The sequence below is a fragment of the Capra hircus genome, chromosome 14 (genome assembly GCF_001704415.2).
Source record: "Capra hircus breed San Clemente chromosome 14, ASM170441v1, whole genome shotgun sequence".
Classification (NCBI taxonomy): domain Eukaryota; kingdom Metazoa; phylum Chordata; class Mammalia; order Artiodactyla; family Bovidae; genus Capra; species Capra hircus.
The window spans coordinates 61,731,943-61,754,376 of record NC_030821.1 but is presented as its reverse complement, the minus strand read 5'-3'; the positions used below and the strand labels follow the sequence as shown (position 1 = coordinate 61,754,376).

Here is a 22,434-nt window from a genome sequence, read left to right as displayed (position 1 = left end):
GAAATACACACATTTTTATGCAGTGTTGTCTTTCTAGCCTTCTAAAGACTGCTTACTCAAACCAGATCTGCCAGAAGGCAGAAAATGAGAAGCTATAGTGTGCCTTTTTAGGAGAACAGGTTTCCAAAGCATTCTTAGTCCTATGAAAATGCATTTGTCTCTGAAATCCACAAAGTGGTGGGGGGCCAAGAGTTTTTGGACGAACCGTAAGCTTTAAAGTGTTTATGAAATCTATTTTCTGTTGACTCTTACTTCTGTAGCTTTAGAACTGCAATCTTTCGCAGTGACCTTGATGAGCATTCTGCTTTAAGAAAAGGGCTTCACAGGGTAAAGGCACAGATTTATAGCCCACGCCTGACATTTCACTAAGGGCTCGCTGGGTTCCACCAAGCACATCCAGTTAGTGGAGAGCAGGGCTTGGCAGGAATGACTCTGACAACCCTGTGAACACCTGTGATGCTGTGAGCACGACCAGCCCTGTGGGGAGAGTTGGCCCTTTTGAAAAAGCACAGTTCTTCAGGTTCTCCTTTGAATTTCATAGGGCATCTATAATCGATCATAAAATACATATCCATACTGCCCTGTTTTTCAATTTCATCACTCAAATCCTTGAAGGCAGTTAAGATGGCATTGGCCAGTATGCTGAAGGGCCCTTGTTTTGCGTTGACTGAGAACAGAAACTGCACTCTAGGGACAAATTGTTCTTAACTGTCACTTGCCACTTACCACAAACCTGCTTACTTAGCAGAAAGGGAGAGTGGTGTCGGCGTCATGGAGCTCCTTGGGGGCTCTATTGCCCTATATGGGTCAGAAACGGCAATCTCAGGAGGAAAAATGCACTATTGATTTGGAATCCTTGCCAGGAGACCTGCAGTGTGCCCCTGACAAACCTGCTTTTGTGTGTTTGTTTTTTTCCCCTAATCTGGAAGATGTGAACATGAAATTGCTACATATACTAATTAATCATGTTTTAAGAGAGTTACAGCCTGTTGCTAGACTCTGAGTGTGGTTGTCAGTTAAAGCACAGACAGACTGCCTGGTCAGCAGAGCTTAAGATGGAAGCAGGCCTGTGGGCACGTGGCCGCAGTTACCTTCTCAGTGGCAGAGGGGGCAGGCTTTCTCCATGTGTGACAGAAACAGCACAAAGTAAAAGTTATCCTGGGCTCATCCCTTTAGAGATTCAATCACAGAGATAAAGAACTGATTCACCCTTCCAAGCCCAGGCAAGCTGCCTGGAAGCTCTCCTTATCTGTGGGGAAATGCCATTGCATTGAGACAGCATTTTGTAAACCAATTTAGTGCCTATGTAAATTATAATCTCTAACTGCCCCCAGTCTCCCTGACTCCACAAAAGGAGTGGGTGGGCTAATGCAATCATACTACTGTTTGCACAGAATCCCTTATCTATAAAGAGAAATCAATACTTAATTATAGGACATCCATATCCTATTAAAACAGCTCTTTTTCCTGATTTTTTTTGGTCTGTTACCAAAAAAGGATGCATGAAGTTTGAGAAGTATCAGACACAGTACTCAACATCCCTTCTCAGAGGAAGGAGTTCTGTTGGTGGGGGTCAGTGTTTTTGTGTTGCTTCTACTTGAGACTCAGAGGAGAAAAGTGAAGTAGAATTGCATAATAAGGACAATGGAAAGTGTATATAGGAACACAGGATAATTTGAAATGAGTTCTGGAGTCTGGTAAGTTACTTTTCTTCTTTTAACAAGAAATGGTCTGCATGAAGTGGGACAGAGATTTCTGGCTTGAACCTTTATGTTATACAAATATTATAGAAACACTTATCAGTCAGTATTATTATTTAGACCATCTAATTATTAACACACGACTGAGCCACTTCACTTCACTTCAGTGTGATTATTGACCATCAGATCCTATGGATTGGAAGGTCCACAGTTTGCCTTTGAAATTGCTTGCTTGGGTTTGAACCAAGTTATATACATGTTTACAAAAAATGTAAAAGAAGAGATGATTATTTTGGAATTTAAGAAGTCCCTCAATAATTGATTGTTATTTTCATACTGATTAAAAGATTCTAGCAAGAAATCTGGTTATTCACTCAATTCTATTAAGAAGGCAAAAGCCACTGAAGAAAAGTGTAACCTAAGCCAGAAATTATTTCTAGAGTTATCTCACCTCCAGTGAGTCATAGACTGGCACACAAACGGAGAGACCTCTCATTTTTATTTTCTTCCTGTTTAGCTTGGCAGAATGAGTTGTGCACGGCATGCATGGAAAGAGACAGCACCCTGCAGCATGAAGTATGTTATACACCATCATGTAGCAGGACAAGACTTGCTTGACAGTCAGGACATGCGGATTCTTGGCATGCTGGTCATAAGATCTTGGGCTAGCCACTCAACCCACTACTCAACTTTTTCTACCTAACACGGGGTGCTTTATCTACCAATTAAGATGCAGTCCTCTACATATTGTTGACATCTAGGTATTTGTGGAATAAATGAAGAGATGCATATGCTGGAATATTGGAAAGTCTCAATACGGTGCTCTTGAGAGTATGTTGGAAACTTAAGTGCTCTATCTTTGAATTATTATGTCATCTCTTATAGCAATCATTCCTTCACTCCTCAAAAAACTCCCTTCTGATTAGTATATGGCAACATGCTTCTTGCATTTTAAGAGCTTAAATGTAGGGAATATAGTCTTTCCCCAGGAATTCAGCATCAATTTTCTTATATCTCTCAATGGAAAAAGTATTTTAATGCAATGAGGACTTCATTTAAAAACAGTATTCAAAAATTGACATCATGCTTTAAACCAAATAGGCAAGACTAGGTCAACGTGACACCCAAGTTCATTTTAATTACCCTTGACCCTTGAGCAATGCAGAGGTAAGGAGCTCTAGCTTTCTGTGTAGTCAAAAATTCATATGTAACTTTTGACTCCTCCCAGGTGGCTTTTTTTTTCATATGTAACTTTTGACTCCTCCCATAGCTTTCCCAGGTGGCTCAGTGATAAAGAATCCACCTGCCAGTGCAAGAGACCTGGGTTTGATCCCTGGGTTGGGAAGATTCCCTGGAGGAGGAAATAGCAACCTATTCCCGTATTCTCACCTGGGAAATCCCATGTACAGAGGAGCCTGGCAGTCCATAGGGTCACAAAGGTGTCAGACATGACTGAGCAGAAAATGCATACAAACTGACTGCTAATTGCCTACTCTGACCAGAATCCTTACAATAATATAAATGATCCATTGACACTGTGTGTTGAATATTTTATGTATTTATAATGTGCCTAAGTTTTTCTTATTTTTTTAGATTTTTTTTTGGCTATGCATTTCTTCAGATCATCAGCGATCTCAAAAAATTTAAATGTATTTATTGAAAAAGATTTGGGTATAAGTGGACCCATGCAGTTCAAACCTATATTGTTTAAGGGTCAACTGTACTTTCATTTTGACCTGAAGTGAATCAACCACTGCATTTTTGTCATAATTTTCTGGTCTGTAAAGGAGAAGTAATGTTTACCATTAGTTATACCAATAAGGAAGCTCATAGGATTAAGTGGTCTTTAAAAATTCAACATTTGATGATACATCCAGAAAGCAATTTGTCTTGCTTCACCAACTAGTAAAGATGGAGTGGAAGGTAGACAGTGTGGGGCTGTTCCATGGGCGACCCTGGAAATGCTGTGGTCTTGGTTTAGTCCAGATTCTATTCATAGGTATTCAGGAAATCTCCAGTTAAGTAACATCTCATGATTTATTTATTTTCCACTAGTTACAGTTTTAAAAGTGGCTATAATTTTTAAAAAATGTAATTGATAAGCATTTGGTCTGTATAGGTTTCTAGAGTATCACTAAAAATACATCAAGGGTAAGGTTGAGAAATCTAAACTGCCATTGGTGTTGTAGTCAGTTTCTGTATAGTCTGGTGGTTAAACTACTTGACTGAACTGGAAATGGAAAATTATGTAATTGTCTAGTCAGTAATACAATGATGATAAGTTTTTGGTTTGATTTGTTATCATTTACCAAAAAGAAAAAGTAAATAAACAGTAGAAAAAAAAAAAGAGGAAAAAAGCAACGGTTGAAAAGTCATTAGAATAATGGCATTTGATCCAGAACCAGATTTTGGGTGAAGTCTCTTAGTTTTTACCTGATTTAATTGGAGTAAAATGGACTGCAAGCTGGACTCGGCACAGAGCCGCAGACCATGACTACTCTGATTTCAGTACCATTTGTTAAAAACCAAAACTGACATATTTCGTCAGTCTTTTTCCAGTCCTTTCTGTCTCTTTCTAAAAGTGGGAGAATGAATCAGGACTTGGCAAAATAAAACTTCATATTAATATCTTTTAGAAGTTTACAAGAAAATATATCTCTAAAAATGAGGAGTGGCTGAGAAGATATAACCACTCCATTTCTTTGGTCAAAATATTGTGGGAAAAAAGTCCCAAGAACAGGCAGGAATGAAGCCAGATCAACAATGTTCCATGATATGTCTCTTCTGGCAACTATTCCCTTTCTTTGTCCTCTGATACTTGCAATAGCAGCTGTAAAAAGTGAAAGTTAGTTGCACAGTCCTGTCTGACTCTGCGATTCCATGGACTGCAGCCTGTCCTGCTCCTCTGTCCATGGAATTCTCCAGGTTAGAGTACTGGAGTGGGTTGCCGTTTCCTTCTCCAGGGGATCTTCCCGTCCTCAGGATCAAACCCAGGTCTCCCACATTGCAGGCAGATTTTTTACCAGCTGAACCACAAGGGAAGCCCACAATAGCAGCTGTAACCGGGTGAAAACCTTGGGGAACTGTAAGACCAAGAGGAAAACAGAGAACCAGCTGTTACGATGGTCTGTTAAATGCAGAGCTGCCTCCAATACAAGTTTTGATGCAGTTTTCAAGAAAAGGGGAGAGGTTATAAGGTGGAAAGAACAGCAACTGTCCACTGCAGTGTCATGAAGAAGTTACCAAAAGCTTTCTAGGTCAGTTTCTATATCTACCGTTGATAGACTCCTCAGGTAGGTGGGCTCATAGGCTGTGGTCTCTCTAAAAGCTTGTTTTTGCAGAACGTTTAATTAACAAGATGAAATGTTCATAATGTGGCCTCAGTGTAATTAAGACACCTCAGCTTTGTAGGCATCCTTTCAGTTTGTTACTCAGAAATGACTAATATCCAGAGGACACACAAACAGAGCCAGAGACCAATGTGGATAATAGTACTTCTGGCTGGAGAACGTTTTTTTTTCTATATTAATTCCCACAGTTTTATATAATATTTCCTCATTTATCAAATGGTAAGCCTATACCAGTTTAGCTCAACTATTTATCCTTTGTTTCTCTGGTCTGATTTTAATCTTGAAGAAATAAAACTCCTAAGAGCAGATTAATTTAATTGCCTGAATATACCTCTGATTACTCATATAAGCAAATAGTTACCTGGTCAGGACCTTTGGAGCTCAGGTAAGTAAGATGAGGGTAGTTCATCTAATTTATTACATTCACAAACACACAGGCTGTTCATTTTTCTTTCCAAGTCCATCCTTTTTCTCTATTTACAAATCCTTGTAAGTGATTACTGAAAAATGAAACTTGCCTACTATCCACCTAAGCAATGTGTTTTTATTTTCCATTTTATATTTTGTTTCCATGGTGGCAAATTTCTGGGAAGTCCTAAAGTTACAGTATTTCACTGTTATATGAGGTTTTTGTGGGCCATATGACTAGATTCCGGGCGACCCAACTTCCTTGAGTTCCCATCCTCAGTGAGACTCAGCACTTCTGTGGCTTCAGCAGTTTTGTGAAAGGCTAGGGCATCTTACCTAGATAGCATATTGAAAAGCAGAGACATTACTTTGCCAACAAAGGTCCATCTAGTCAAGGCTATGGTTTTTCCAGTGGTCATGTATGCATGTGAGAATTGGACTGTGAAGAAAGCTGAGGGCCAAAGAATTGATGCTTTTGAACTGTGGTGTTGGAAAGACTCTTGAGAGTCCCTTGGACTGCATGGAGATCCAACCAGTCCATTCTGAAGGAGATCAGCCCTCGGTCTTCTTCAGAAGGAATGATGCGAAAGCTGAAACTCGAGTATTTTGGCCACCTCATGCGAAGAGTTGACTCACTGGGAAAGACTCTGATGCTGGGAGGGATTGATGGCAGGAGGAGAAGGGGACGACAGAGGATGAGATGGCTTGATGGCATCACCGACTCGATGGATGTGAGTCTGAGTGAATCCGGGAGATGGTGATGGACAGGGTGGCCTGGCGTGCTGCGATTCATAGGGTCTCAAAGAGTGGGACATGACTGAGCGACTGAACTGAACTGAGGGCATCTTACCTATGAATCTCACAGCAGGACTGAGGCAAACATTCTGATTCCTGTTTTGCAAGTGAGACAGTGAGGTCTGTAATGAGTCCATGAATGAGTGTCCATACATTGAGTCAAAATTAAGATTTGTGTCAATATTTCATATTTTCCATACTTTGTAGGTGGTTTGGAAAGAAGAAGTATCTTTTGTCTCATTGATTACAAGCTTCACTTACTTCAAATTTTGATTATAAGCAAACGAGTGATTGTATTTTACTAACTTTTGCTTTTACTGTCTAAGGAACTGGAAGGGTTTAGATTCTCAAGGATTTGAAAGGTCTTGCAGATTATCTTGATCTTAATCTTATTCAGTGGAGGAGGGAATGGCTACCCACTCTAGTATTCTTGCCTGAAAAAATCCCAGACAGGGAAGCCTGGCAGGCTACAGTTCTTGGGTTTGAAAAGAGTCAGACATGACTGAGCAACTAACACTTTCACTTCCACAATCTTGTACAAATAGGAGGGTTTGTGGATGTTGTACTCGTATGTTGAATGACATATTTTAGAAGCGTTGGTGAGTCAGAAAGGACCAGGGTTGATTCTGCTGCAGCAATTCAGGTTTGAGGTGATGAGAACTTGACCTCCTGAGGTGAAGGTGAGCAGTGAGTCAGTTGAGACTGGATGGTAAGGTGATGGGTGATGGACTGGCACATCGGAAATGAATCAAGCTAGGTCATGTGCTTGGTACCTGCCATGGGCTGGATAAATACAAATGCACTTGGGCATAAAACACCCATCTTTGGAAGGAAAGGTGTCAGACCTAACTTGGGACGTGTCTGCTGAGTGGGGAACAGGTGCAAGGACCACATGGTGGGGAGGAACCTTTGGTTTCAGAAAGAGGTACAACCTGACATGTCCAGCTCAGAGCTGGCAAAATGGAAATGATTGCTGAAGCTGTGGAAATATAGCTTTAGTCTCTCAGTCTTGTCCAATTTTTTGTGACCCTGTGGACTATAGCCCACCAAGCTCCTCTGTCTATGGAATTCTCTAGGCAAGAATACTGGAGTGGGTTGCCATTCCCTTCTCCAGGAAATCTTCCTTACCCAGGGATCAAACCTGGGTATCCAGCATTGCAGGCATATTCTCCATCGTGTAAGCCACCAGGGCAACCTGAAGATATATTAGCAGTTTGAGAAAATGAAAGAAAATGTGAAAGTGAAAGTTTCTCAGTCATGTCTGACTCTGTGACCCCACGGACAGGGACCTGCCAGACTCCTCTGTCCATGGGATTCTCCAGGCAAGAATACTGGAGTGGGTTGCCATTCCCTTCTCCAAGGGATCTTCCTGAGCCAGAGATTGAACCCAGGTCTCCTGAATTGCAGGCTGATTCTTTACTGTCTGAGCCACCAAGGAAGCCCAAAATATCATATCTTACATAATAAATCTAAAAGAAACACAGATAATAGTTGGGAAGAGACCTATTTAAAATCGTATTTTTTCCAATAAATTATATATTCATTTTAAGTGATCATGTAAAATATATCAAACATTCAAATAATTACTCATTTTTGTCACTGGAAGATTAACTTTCTTCCACTGGTGATATGTAACCTGTTGTTGATTTTACTTGAAAGGCTGCAATTGATCTTCAATAATAATAAAATGTCTTTTCATTATATAATTTTTATATCTCATTGATATTAGATCTTATGTAAAACTTCCATATTTTGCTAAAAGAAATTTCTGAGGGTAAAAATAAGTGCAGTGTTCTTCAGATCAATCTAAGTGTCCTTAGCGCTTTTTCTCTCTCATGAGCTGAATAACTTCCGTGGGAATGACTAGAATTTTCAAGCCAGGCCAGGCAAACAGAAATTTGTTTTTGACTGATTTTCAAATTCCTTTCTCCAGCCTCTCAGATTCTCCAGATAACTTCCTGACTGTATCTTGGTATAAAAGGAATACATTATCTAGTTTCTGGTGGGCAATTAAGTTTTCTAAGCCAACAGTGTGCCTTTAGCCAGTTACCTTGCAGAACCCTAAAAGGCCTCCAGTAATGTGCAGGAGAGGATGTGCCACCAAACTGTGGGGGTCTCCCCTCATCACTGATGCAGTCAGTGGTTTGGTACATCCACGGGAGCTACTTTGACTCAGGGAGTCACATTTGCATCAACATGGGGGTTGAATCAGTGAGTCTGTGCAAGGCTGGCCCACAGAGGTTAGGAGATATGGACAGGGGAGCAGAGCAATGTGAAGGGGTACCCCGCCCTTGAGAAATGCAGCTATGCTGTCAACTGCTATCTGCGTGGGATCTCTGTGCCATTGTCTGTATACTTGGCAACCATTGGTAAGTCAGTCACTCATGGCTACAAGAAATTATCTGATTATAGATTTGTAAAGACGTGTTCTTTGTGAAGTAATCAGCTACTCTGCAGCTGTGAAATTAAAAGATGCTTGCTCCTTGGAAGGAAAGGTATGACAGACCTAGACAGCGTATTAAAAAAGCAGAGACATCATTTTGCTGACAAAGATCTATATAGTCAAAACTGTGGCCTTTCCAGTAGTCATGTATGGATGTGAGAGTTGGACCATTAGGAAAGCTGAGCATGGAAGAATTGATGCTTTCGAACCGCGGTGCTAGAGAAGACTCTTGAGAGTCCCTTGGGCAGCAAAGAGATCAAACCAGTCAATCCTAAAGGAAATCAACCCTGAATATTCATTGGAAGGACTGCTGCTGAAGCACCAATACTTTGGCTACCTGATACAAAGAGCCAACTCATTGGAAAAGACCTTGTTGCTGGGAAAGATTTAGGGCAGGAGGAGAAAAGGGAGACAGGGGATGAGATGGTTAGATAGCATCACCGACACAATGGACAGAAGCTTGAGCATACTCTGGGAGACAGTGAAGGACAGGGAAGCCTGGCGTGCTGCAGTTCATGGTGTCTCAGAGTCGGAAATGACTTAGTGACTGAACGCAACAACTACTGTAGTATTAATGTAGTGACCATGGCTATTTTTGTCCTTGCCTTTTTGACTAATGGAGTAATTACTTTCTGCCAGTTATAAAATTCAATGACCTCAGTGTAGATGAACGGTCAACACAGCTCTGTGGTGAGAACACTTCTGGTGTTTCTTAGTAGTTGCAGTGATTCTACTTGGCTGTTTACTCTTATGTTCTGTCACTGTTCCACCTGAAATATCCTTTGGAAACCTTTGTCCTTGTACCTCTAGGTCATATTCTGGGCAGTATATGCATACAAATTACATACTGTCCTACCCACTAAATCACAGTTGCCTACATTTTTCAGGCAACTGTCAACAGTATTGATGGGTGTTGATACATTAGCCATGCTTATGAATGTATAAAACAGTTTTGAGAAATAAGCAATTCTCTTACATAGAATTCAGTGTGTTTTTTTTTTTTCCAGTGAAAATGAGATTTCTTTAAATCATATCCATACTTAATTTTTCTGAAGTTTTCTGTTTTTGGTTATGTATAAAAGCAGTAAATCATAAAATAATCAGTTAAATGGAGGCTAGAAATAATTTGGGCTTCCCAGGAGGCTCAGATGGTAAAGAACTTGCCTCCCAGTGTGGGAGACCTGGGTTCATTCCCTGGGTTGGGAAGATCCCCTGGAGAAGGAAATGGGTACCCACTCCAGTAATCTTGCCTAGAGAATTCCATGGATAGAGGAACCTGCTAAGTTACAGTCCATGGGGTTGCAAAGAGTTGGACACAACTGAGCATCTGAATAACAGCAACAGAAATCATTTACATTATTTTTACAAGCATATAATTCACCCCACTAGGCTATTTTCTCCTGAGCAGAATTAACCAAACTCCCAATGAAACACACTCTCTTCCTTCCACGTGTGTCTCCAGATTATTTGCATGCGAGCTACACTTCAATATGCTTAGCTTTGCCAAATCACTGAGCTTTTTCAGGCTTATCAAAGATACACATTAAGAGATTGGATGACACACCAGTGGGTAGAAGTCCTGGGCATGAATCTGAGACTATGTTATCAATATACCTATTCTTAATGAACATTGAAGTTGACCACTTGGAACAAAGCCGAAATGTGACAAAAAAAAAAAAAAAAGTGTTTGGCATCTGATGAATTACTTAGCATCTCTTTTCGTAAAGAATAAAAGCTCTCTGGCTCCCAACAAAGAGTTTGTGAGCTGTATGGCAGTGTTTTGAACAAGAAGATCATTTATAAAAGCAGTCTTTATATTTAGGAAATAATTAGGGATGCAGCTGCAGGTTTTAATGACTTTTAATAAAGCCTGTTATAAAGTGAATTAGCAATAAATGCTTAGCAGAATGATACTGAATCAGGACACGATAGAACATTATTAGATCTGTTTATTGGATTGTTAAGGCAATATATGTTTATGTAATACCAGTGGTTTTGTCATTTTCTAGGATATTTTGAAGGAAAGTTCAAGGTGGGTTGAATTTTAATGAATGGGAGGAGTATATCAACTAGCCCTGATAAACCAGTAAATGTTTTCATTTATAACTAACTGATAAAGTGAAAAATCTGAGAGCTTCTTAAATTTCTGCAATATTTGGAATTATAGAACAATATTTATGTTGAAGATACAGTATTCTGATCATTTAAAATATTTGAGTCTTTCATAAAGGAAGTTGAATGTACTTTGTAGAAAATAATACTTTGTTAGAAATAATCTGTGCTCAAAGCTTGTTTGGTTGGCATTGCCAAAATCTAAATTTCAATGTCAAGTGCTCAGAATACTGATGAGTAGATGCACATACAGCTCATAACTCACCAGTTCCAGTATTTTCATGCAGAATGATACAGGGTAGATTCCTTTTAAGGATCAAGTGTCATCTCTGACCTCAAGGAGGCCAGAGTCTAATGAGGCAAAGCAAGGGTATCTGGAGTCATGAAGTCCCTGGAAGATAGAGCTGGAGATATAGTCACCCATTAGCAGCTTAGGAAGCTGACCCTTAGAATATTCTGGAAATTTGCAAAAAGGTTCAAATTTGGCTCATGGCTGAATCAACATAGAACCATAAATTATGGTTTAATCAGTGATGATGCTCCAAGGATGGTAAAGGAAGATCAAATACTGTTTATGGCTCCTCCCTGAACTATCCTTCAGAGTAAATGAGCAACCCAGGATGATGAGAAGCTAGGAAAGATGTAAGTCTTAACAGTCTCAAGCAGGTGAGACTGAATGTCCATTGGAGACGCTGCTAGCATAGCGATGCTGTATTTGAATAACCACCTTTTAAACTTCTTGTTTATTTTTAAATAATTACAGACACAAAGGAAATGGCAGAGATAGTTCTTGTGAAGTCTTCCCCCAGCTTCCCCCAGGGGTAAGATCTTAGATCATTATAGTACTGCACCTCGACCAGATATTGATATTGCCACAGTACTGTCAAACAGATTATAAATCTTATTTACAGCTTATTTTTTTTAAAAAATAAATGAATCAGCTTTTAATCACCTGGCTTTGTTAAACCCACAAGATAAACTTCACAGCTTTTTCTAGTCTGTTTTCCCTAACCACATGACCTAATGTATTTTCTGAAACCTTTCGTGTTTTAAGAAAAACATATTCCACCTTTCATTTTGCAACCCCAGAGCTGATTTCCCTAACATTCCCTGTAAATGGCCAGTGTTCAACCTCAAAGAGACACTGCTGGAATGCAGCTAAACTACAGTCTCAAAGACCTTCAGGATAGTTTGAAAAAAAAAAGAAAAAAAAGTTATTAAAGAAGATAGCCTCCAGTGTTCCCTGGAGAGTTTCTTCCTGAATGTTCCACTCACTGAAATCTTCCCTCTGGAAATTGGAATATTCCATTCCTTCTGTCACAGGTTCTTCAGTGCTTAGACAGTGTTGCACAGATGGGTCTGAGCCGTGTTTCCGTAGGCAGTCTATGGGGTCCATACCCACACCAGGCCAGCAGCAGTTCTCAGCCTGTGTGCCCTGAGCCAGTTGAGAGCGTGGCAGAGTGAAGACTCACGACGTGCACCACGGAGTGCCTAGAAAAGCAAAACTAAGGGTTTCATTTGCTGTATTTCCCACTCTTCCTCTGGAAAGTCTCCCTTCGGTGATCAGTTCCCCTGGAGCTGACCCCTCCAGCCCTGCAAGTGACAGGCACTGAGGCATCGGCTGCCTCGCATTTGCATGCTTTCCCACCTACCATCTCAGGTAACAAACTCTAAGAAATAAAAGTTTCTCCACAGTAATACTAGTGCAGAAATCTCAGGATATGATCAGTATCAATGGCCTACATAGGGAATTCCTTTGTTGTTCAGTTGCTCAGTCATGTCTGACTCTTTGCCATCTCATGAACTGGAGCTCACCAGGCTTCCCTGTCCATCACCAACTCCTGGAGCTTGCTCAAACTCATGTCCATCGAGTTGGTGATGCCATCTAACCGTCTCATCCTCGACCACCCCCGTCTCCTCCTGCCTTCAGTCTTATGTTAGATGGACCACCTTGATGATCCAAGAGTGTTTCAGTCCTCTCTGCTGCTGGCAGATGGGACTGCTCTGAGTGGCAGGTTTCTGCTGATGCAGTGCTATGATTTGCTCCAGCCAAAGAGCTTAGAATGCTAAAGCCTTGGTTCCTCTCATTCTTCACCACTACCAGCCATTGCATTCAAGACTTGAACAATTTGCTTTACTCCTGTAGTTCTTGGAACTCATCCTCCTCAGGCAACTTTTCCAGACTAAGTTCTACCAATTCAAAGCCATGTCTGACCACTTGAGCTTTCGGTCGATTTACACCATTTTCAGGCACTCTGTTGCAAACCAAGATCATCACCTCAGGTAACCACTATTCTGCCAGTGGAAGCCAGGAGGAAACACTATCAAGACCAGATTTTTGTGTGCTGTTGAAGTAAACCATAAATGCTTGGACAGACTGCAGTCTCTGTGGTGATGAAAAATTTGTGTGGCCCCACACACAGATTGATATCTGCTGAATACTGTTTATTATCAATGGTCTAGGGATAAAACCTCATGGCGTCATTGGCAGTCACCTCCACAGTAAGATCTTCTGTTCCAAGAATATGTTGTATTAGCTGGTCTGTGGATAAGGCAGAGGAGAGCTAGTGATGAGTGTGTGGGGAACACCAACAGCCGTAGCTCGTTCATCCATGTTCATCTGAACTCATTTGTGTGTGTGTAGTTCTATATAATATACCTTGTATGTTGATTTGCATCACTACCATCACAATCAAGACATAGTTCTTTTTAATGTCTGCAACAGAAATTCCTCATCTAACCCTTAACACTGTGACTACTCCCCACTCCAATGAGATCTACCCAGGTCGCTGCTCAAGTTAGGTGTTTATCTCTTTTAATTTCTAAGTAGTATTTCATGGTGCACTTGCACCAGCTTTTTGGCCATGTACTATGTGAAGAGTATTTGGGTTGTTTCCAATTTGGGGCTTCTATGGATGTTACAAACATTCACATAGAAGTAATTTGTTATGTAGTAATATGTAAACTGAATATATCTATATAAGTTCATTTGAACTCCTAATAGGATATGTTAATAGTATTTCGAAGGCAGGCAGTAAGCAAAGGATTTGAAACAAGTAATACTGTTCAAAAGTCTGGCTTTCCACTGATAATTGATGACAGCTTTGTACTCATTACTTTTGCTTTGTGAGCACTGGTTTCTGATATGTAATAGGTGCTAAGACAATGCAGAATCTTAAACCATTCATTAATGGTCCCACATAATTATTCATTTTTAAAGAAGAGATTTTAGTTAATGTCATGTTTACTTCATTTTGTTAACACGGAATGGATTGTAGACCTAAATGTAAAACACAAAACTATAAAACTCCTACAGGACAACATAGGAGAAAATCCAGGTAATCGTAAGTATGGTGCTGACTTTCTAGATACGTGACCAAAGGCACGATCCATTAGGCGAAATAATCGAGAAGTTGGACTTCTCTAAAACTGAAGACCTCTCCTCTGTGAAAGACAACATCAAGAGACTGTGAAGGCAAGTTGCAGATTGGGAAGACTTATTTTCAAAAGACATATCTGATAAAGGACTCTGATCCAAAATATGTGAAGAACTCTTAAAGCTCAACAATTAACAAAATGATCAACTCAATTAAAAAAATGGCCCAAAGATCTAAACAGAGACATCACCAAGGGTGATATACAATTGTCAAATAAGCATGTGAAGAGATGTTCCCCATTTAGGACTAGTCCAGTGCTGTAAAGTTTGAGGGAAGCAAAAATTAGTCTAGATTTGTGGTTAATAAAACTGGCCAAGGAGTTCTGAGACTTTTGAAAGTACAGATTCTAGACCTTACTCCAGGTTTGCTAAATCCTAATCTCATCTCTGGAATGAAAGAGTGTGTGTACCTGTGTGTGTGTGTGCACATGTGCATGTATATGCATGCACCTGCATGTATGTGTACATGTATATGCATGTGCAGGACACACACGGTCAAGCACTCATGTCTATATGTGACATGCATGTATAAGTGCACATGCATGTGCACATAAATGCACACACATGCCTGTATATGTGCACGCCCATCACATGTATGTGCTCATGCATGTGCACACGTGCCTGTACATATGTGCTGCAGGCATGTGTACATGTGCAGGTGTGCCTATACACATATGCACGCATGTGCAAGTGTACAGGCATGTGTGTTCACATACACGTCTGTATATGTGTCCAGGTACATATGTGTGTGTACACACACCTGTGCACATGTGTGCACACATGTATATGCATGTGTGTCTCTACATATGTGCACATGTGTGTTTGCATGCAAGTGTGTATCTGTATCACACATGTGTACATACATGTCTGTATGTATGTGTATGTATGAGAGAGAGACAGTACTCTGGGGTATTTGAATGTCATCTTCTGAAATGAGGTGTCTGGAGAGCATCCTGATGAAATGAGGAACTAGAAGCATTCTCTCAGGGACTCCTCCATATCATTTCCCTTACTAAAGGCACTTGAAGTCATAATTCCTTTCTTGGTGTTGGGCATGGGCAGGTAGAGATGTGCAAGTGGAGATGTTGAGTGACTGGAAGAGTGTGTGCCCATGACGAGGGGAAGCTCGGCCAAGAAGGAATCGTCACAGTAGAGGAGGTGGATCTGTCTGAAGGCATGCTGGTCCTGTGTTCCTAGTCTACTGGAGACAGGCCGAGGCATTGAACCAAGGAGCGAGCACCCAGCTTGGATGCCATCACTGTGGCCTCTCTGTGGTGCACCTGTCAGGATTCTTTGTTGTCCACCCTCAGCTCTGGCCCAGTGGACTCAAGCTCGCATCCCCACACCTCTGCCAACATAAAACCCAATACTGCAGTGCGCCAGAGCCTGGCAGGTGCCCTCGTTTCTGGTCTTTACAGTTTATGTCCTCATCTCAATTTTCCATTCATTTTTCCTACTGGACCATAAGACATGGTTGTACCATCTCGGGTTTTTAAATACCCTGCTTCAGTTCCCTGATTTTTCAATGGATATGGATGACAATGAACTTTGGCATTCACAATTTTAAGGAACTAATTGATAATATGAAAAGGAACCCAATGAAAACCAATTAGAGTTGAAATTAAAAATGTCTCTAAACACTGAATAGTATCCTAATCAGAATGGATTGTATGAACTAAGTTGGCAGTGGCTGATGTTGTTTCTGAAATGCAAGACTCTTGAGGTCAGAGCAATCTAATGAATGTAATTGAAATGCTTCATGCAAGGGTAAGGGCCATTAGCAGGGTTGGCCAAAATCATGTCAACCAAATTGATACTTATTTAAAATAAATTTAAAAATTGATTTAAGCAAAAAGAAGGTTTCCTTTATTTTTATATGTGGCTTTCTTAATTTTTTGCCTTGAAAAATTCAGGTTGCTGAAAGCATCAAAGCTACTTTGGCTATTCATTAGTATGAATTAATTTTACAGTGAACTTAATATTCTTAGAAGAATTATTATGCAACCTGCAATTTTAGAGAATTGTAGAAGTATCATTCATGTTTAGTAATTTAAATATAAATTGCCAGTTGGTTGAAGTGAATTTTTCAGTATCTTGGTTGTGGTGATATTAAATACATGCAGCTTGTTGTATGTCAGTCATCCTCACAAAGGCTGTTACAATTAATTTCATCTATTCTTTGTACTTTGGAAAGGTGACTCAGGAAATTTGAGATGATCGATGTGGCTTGTATTACATTCCGGTTGGAGAGTGCTGGCTGAGGAATCCATCTTTCAGGAAATATGGGAATGAAAGGTTCATTAAACATCATCCCCGGGGTCCAGGGAGCTATGTCCAGAAGTACGTCCAGAGATGGAAAGTGTAGGAAGAGGGATGGGGCTTTTTCAACAAATAGAAGACTTGAGAAGCCATAGCTAAAAGCGTTTATGAAACTAGCCACCAAATGCAGGGACATGGTTAGACCTGAATTTCCCATTTCTCTTTAGAGTTGTTCTGCTGTTGGCGACACTGTCATCTTTCCCCCTCCCTCTTTTGTATCACCTCCCCTCTTCTTTCTGGATCCTCTGATTCTCATCCTCCTTCTGAGTCCACAGCCTGTTTCTCTGCTTCCTTTCATATCCTGCCAAGGATCCATATTTTTTAAAAAAACTGAAGTATAGCTGATTCTCAGTGTTGTGTTTGTTTCATGTGTACAGCAAAGTGAATCAACTTTATACATACACATACATCCACTCTTTTTTTTCACTCTTTCCCCTTATAGACCATTAATCAGAGCACTGCGTAGAGTTGCCTGTGCTATACAGCAGGTTCTCATTAGTTACCTATTTTATACACACCATCAGTAGTGTATATGTGTCAATTCAAATGTCCCAATTCATCCCCTTGGTGTCCATATGTTTGTTATTTATGTCTGTGTCTTTATTGTTGTTCAGTTGCTAAGTTATGCCCGACTCTTTGTGACCCCATGGACTGCAGCACACCAGGCTCCTCTGTCCTCCATTATCTCCCAGAGTTTGCTCAAACTTATGTCCATAGACTCATCTGTACTGGTGTTCTAGATTCCACATGTATGTGTTAATATCTGATATTTGCTCTTCTCTTTCTGGCTTACTTCATTCTGTATGACAGGCTCTAAGTCCACATCTGTGCAAATCACTGGTCTTACACTCTTGTTTGTATTGATATTTGAATCTGCTTCTCTCCTCCACGGCTGTACCTGCGCCCCCCTCACTGGCCCCCAGACTCCTTCCAAATACATAGGACTTTCAGGTTGATTTTCTCAACCAGAAACCCCACTGTTCCCATGCCCTTGCTTACTACCTGCACTGCTGCTCACAGAGTGACTCCTCAGCCAGATTTGCCAAGCGGTTCACAAGCTGCCCACCTGTCTTTAGTCCCGTGTGTGGTCCTTCCCCAGGGTGTGATCCAGTACCATGGGATCAGCTCAGCACATGCTGAACACTCTGCTGGCCATAGCTCATTTAACCTGTGTAGGGAAACTGAAAGTCAGGTAGCAACTGTAATCTTCATTTTATGGATGAAGAAACAGGATGCATGTTCATTAGATCAGATTCTCAGGATGGAAACCTGATTCATTGTCATGATTCACATTATATTTGCACCATCCGGCCAGACTTCACATCTAGAGGGCTCCTCCGTCCCTTTCTCCCTTCCTCCCATTATTTTCTTGGATCTCATGGCAGGACTTTAATTAATTATACTACTTACTATCAGTCAGCGACTCAGCCAGAAGCTGTGATCATTGATGGGTAATTTGAAGGGAGTTTAATAAATGGGTTATTTACAAAGTGTGGGTGGGACTTGGGAAAACAGCAGGCACATTGAGCATCCTCCTGAGGTGCCCGAAGGGGTAAAGGACCGAGGGCAGGGATCCCACCTGGCCCCAGAGAAGGGATCATATGAAAGAGCCACCTGCCATGACCTGCTTTCTTTAGAAGGCATTTTGCCACCTCAAGGACTCGACTGGCAGAGACTTGAAAACAAACACCCCAGACACTTTTCCCCAGCCCCCCATTTCTTGCTGGCCCCTTCAAGCAGAAACTAGAGGAAGAGAGAGATAGTCTATGCAGGTCCACCTCCTGTGGCCAGAAGTGATGAAGAATACAGGTCAAAGAGTTTTTAAAGATGGGAATAGCCCTATAAAATAGGTGACATTTTGTGTGTGTTTTAAATTTATGCTATAATCCTCTTCTCTTTATGAATTACTTTCTCCAGTGTATGCAAAAATTCCATTACGTTGTTTATGTCCTTGTAACGTTCAGTACTCCTAATGGTAAAGAATCCACCTGCAATGCAGGAGACTCAGGTTTGATCCCTGGGTCAGGAATATCCCCTGGAGGAGGAAATGGCAACCTACTCCAGTATTCTTGCCTGGAAAATTCCATAAACAGTGGAACCTGGTGGGCTGCTGTTCATGGGGTCACCAAGAGTTGGACATAACAGCAAAGAACACTTTACACTTCAAGTGCTACATAGTATTCCTACTAGTGAACTACTGTGTTAACATGCCTGTCTGCTAGTGGACTATTGTATTACAGCTGCCTATGTACTAGTGAACAAGTGCATTGACCTGTTTACCTACTAGTGAACTGTCTGCCAGTGGACTACAGTGAACTGTTACGTCACACCCAGATTGCTTCCAGTGACCAATCCGATTCTGCGGGCAGCCGTGGGGTAGAGCCTCTGTCTGTGTCTCCTATTGACTTACGGGTTTGCTGGGTCAGAAGGTTTGCACATTTTCAATTACATTAAGTACTGTCAGACTATTTTTGTTTGAATTTTTCCTCTCTTCACTTGTGTGTGAGGACTTCCAATTTTGTACATTCTGAACATCCTTTGGCATATGCCAGTCTTTAATTTTGCTCTTCTGTTGGGTGAAAATTAATAAGTTGATATTTAAATTTGTATTTCTATTATTACTAGTAAATTCTAGAATCTTTTCAAATTTTTCAGTCATTAAGATCCCATCTGTAAATTGTCTGTTTATAGGCAGATGCTAATGAGTAGTTTAATTGAATGAAAATGACCTTGGTATTCATCTAATCACAGCCTTTTAAGAGCCCTTTGCCACTGACCACTTAGTAGAGATGCAGTAAATTTTCATTTAATAAAATGCAATGTACCGCATTTTATTTTCTGTACATCTAATTTCTGCCATTTGCCTTTTGAGTTGGCTCAGTAACCATAGGTAACAAGTCATGAAATGACTCTTTTAAGCTGTCAGTCAATAGGCTTTTAAAACACACAGACTGACAACTTATTCTCTGGCTGTTTCCTGTGCCCCCATCCACCCCCAGTTCTCCTAGCCTGCCAAGTGCATTGGGTTTCGGAGGAAATTCAGAGCACAGGGCCTGTCTGGGGAGACAGCAGCTACCGAGAGGACCTGCTGCATGAGGGCCGTGCGGGGGAGATGCAGGCTGCCTCCCCAGGCCGTCCTGATCTGACATGTCAGGAGGGAGCCTCCTGAGGCAGTGATCTTGGACTGATACACATATTTTAATGAACTTGAATTGGCTAAACCAGGGACCTTTGAGGCACCAGTGTTTAATGCACTGTTGGGACCACCCTGCGCATTTAGAGTCTAGAACATTACCTAGATGGAATTCAGCAATAAAATGCCCCTTGGTGGCGTATATCTGAGTGAACATCTATCTTTCTAAGGCAGCTCTTCACCCCATGTTCCTCTGCATTCCAGGAACTATTATTACTGCTTTACCTGAAGTGGTAAAACTGAAGAACAAGATTACCTTCTAGAGCTAGGAATTATAGACCATCACTCAGGGTAAAAGGTGTGAATGTGGGAGCGTCCCCATCCCACCCCCTTGCCACCTCAGAAGGCTTGAGCCAATGTTGCTGTGTGTTTGAGTGACACTATTCTGTTCAACTTGTAGAATTATAATCCTTGCCTCTGTCACCCCATAACCCATGTTTTTAATGTCACCGTGAACCCCACATTAACTATGTCTTATTTGGATGAAAATATCTCTATGTTTCTTTCCAAATTACGTTGCGTGCTATATTTTTCTATTAAAATGAGTTTTTTCCCTAGACAAACTTTTGCTTCACTCAATGTAGCACATTTGAATTTTATTTCCATAAATATTTTTAAAGCAATCACATAAGTTTAACTGCTTAGTTTTTGTTATCATATTAATTTAGCTAATGCATTTATTATTAATATTTTTACAAAGTTTTAAAAAATTAAAGCAGGAAAATTTAATTTCACAAGGTCTCTGAAGCATATCAAAAAGTTATAATGTAAATGTAGAGTTAAGAAATTATTAATGGCCTAAAATTTATGTATTATAATTTTGGTGTTTACTGTTTAGTAATTTAAAAAGTGATCTTTCTAAATGTCCCCTCCCAAATTATTTCAGCAATCACTCTATCCACAGTTCATGCATCTCCAGATTCTTGTCTGATTTAACCTAGTGCCAGATCTTTTTAGGGTCCCATTTCTGACACACATTACATTTCACGACTACTTCACTGGGGAAAGAATATCTCCTCAAATGGTTAAACAGGGTATCAGGTTTGACTTTGCAGAGTTCTCTATGGGCCATGAGTCTAGAATTCTGTTTTAAGGATTAATGGAATTTAGACTCGTTATTCTATAATCAGTAGACCCTATGTTAGGAAGAAGTAATTGGAGAAAAGACATTTGTGTCAGTTTCATAATATATGTTCATAATTCTTTAATCTGAATATTCACTACTGTTTATTACTGTGTTTGTCACAAAGTTCCCCAATAAAACATTAATTGACATGAAATTTTCTCTCGTGGTGTGATGAATATTCTGAATATATATTTAATAATTATGTATTTAGTGTTCAGCTTAAGATACCATCCATTCAGTTCATCTTTTGTCTTTGGACTTACAATGTTCAGAGCAGTGTCAGAGTTTTGCCAAGTTACTTTGGTGCTGAAATGCACACACATTCCTGGGTAGATAGGTTGATAGGATCTGTGGTTAAGGACTCACATCTGACTGGAGGACCCTTCTGAGGAGGCCCTGGCAGATCAGCGTCACCCCTATGCTCTGCTGGCACCTGGAGACAATAGAGAAGTTTTATTTTCAGGGGTATATATTCTGTTATAAGTGAAAGTGAAAGTGAAGTTGCTCAGTCGTGTCCGACTCTTTGCTACCCATGGACTGTAGCCCACCAGGCTCCTCCGTCCATGTGAAGTGGGTTGCCATTTCCTTCTCCAGGGGATTTTCCTGACCCAGGGATCGAACCCAGGTCTCCCGCATTCCAGGCAGACGCTTTAACCTCTGAGCCACCATATTCTGTTACAGGACTGCTCCGAATGTTTGAGCATCCATTTCAGCTATTTCAGTGGTCTTGTTAATCAGCTCTTCCCTCAGTAATGCTCACTGGGGACATAGTGACACATGACCTGACCCCAGCAAGCGTTTAGCTCACATCCCTGAGTCTGCAGGTGACCCATGTCCAACTCACTGTGCTGGGCTCAGCCTTGCTCCGGACTCAGGTAAGGGTAGGTCTTGTTGCACATGTGTGCTGTGCCTTCTGGGTCCTGTTCTCATACTGACGAGTGGAGCATGCCAGGCTGGCAAGGACACAGACTCACTCATGGCCTCTGTGGCATTGGATCATGAGCGTCCACTCCCAGCAAATAGCCCCGTCCAGCCCAATGTGAGTGGAGCAGGAGGCCAAGTACTTCCTCAACAATAATTCAAAAGATCATCCCTTTTAAATCTGATCTCTGCATGAAAGCGGGTCATTATAAGCTTCCCCTTTCACTGCAGATATAGTAGCTGAAAATCAGAAAGATTAAATGTCCCACCCTGGTGACAGTAAGGAGAAAGGCCAGCAGGCTCATCCAGTCTAATTGAGTCCAAAGCTGCTGTCTTTGCATTATTCCCATGGCTTCTCTCTGGCTCACCATCCAGACCGTAAATACATCAATTTGAAAGAAAACTTCATACTCCCCTTAAGATTTCTCTTTTCCAACAACGCTACTGTTCCTCCCAGTTACCATCAGAATCTTTTAATTTTCCAGATGAATTCCAGCTGCTAAATACTGCAGTCACCATTATTTCATACTCACAGTCACATTAAAATCTGCTACCACCACTAGACAAAATATTTAAAATAATTTTATAGATAAGATAAATCAATATATGTCTGACCAGTTTAGGCTTCAAT

At 40.8% G+C, this 22,434-nt stretch overlaps 1 pseudogene; it reads right to left on the bottom strand.

Moving 5' to 3' along the window:
• On the bottom strand, window positions 742-13,422 carry LOC102184826 (annotated as a pseudogene).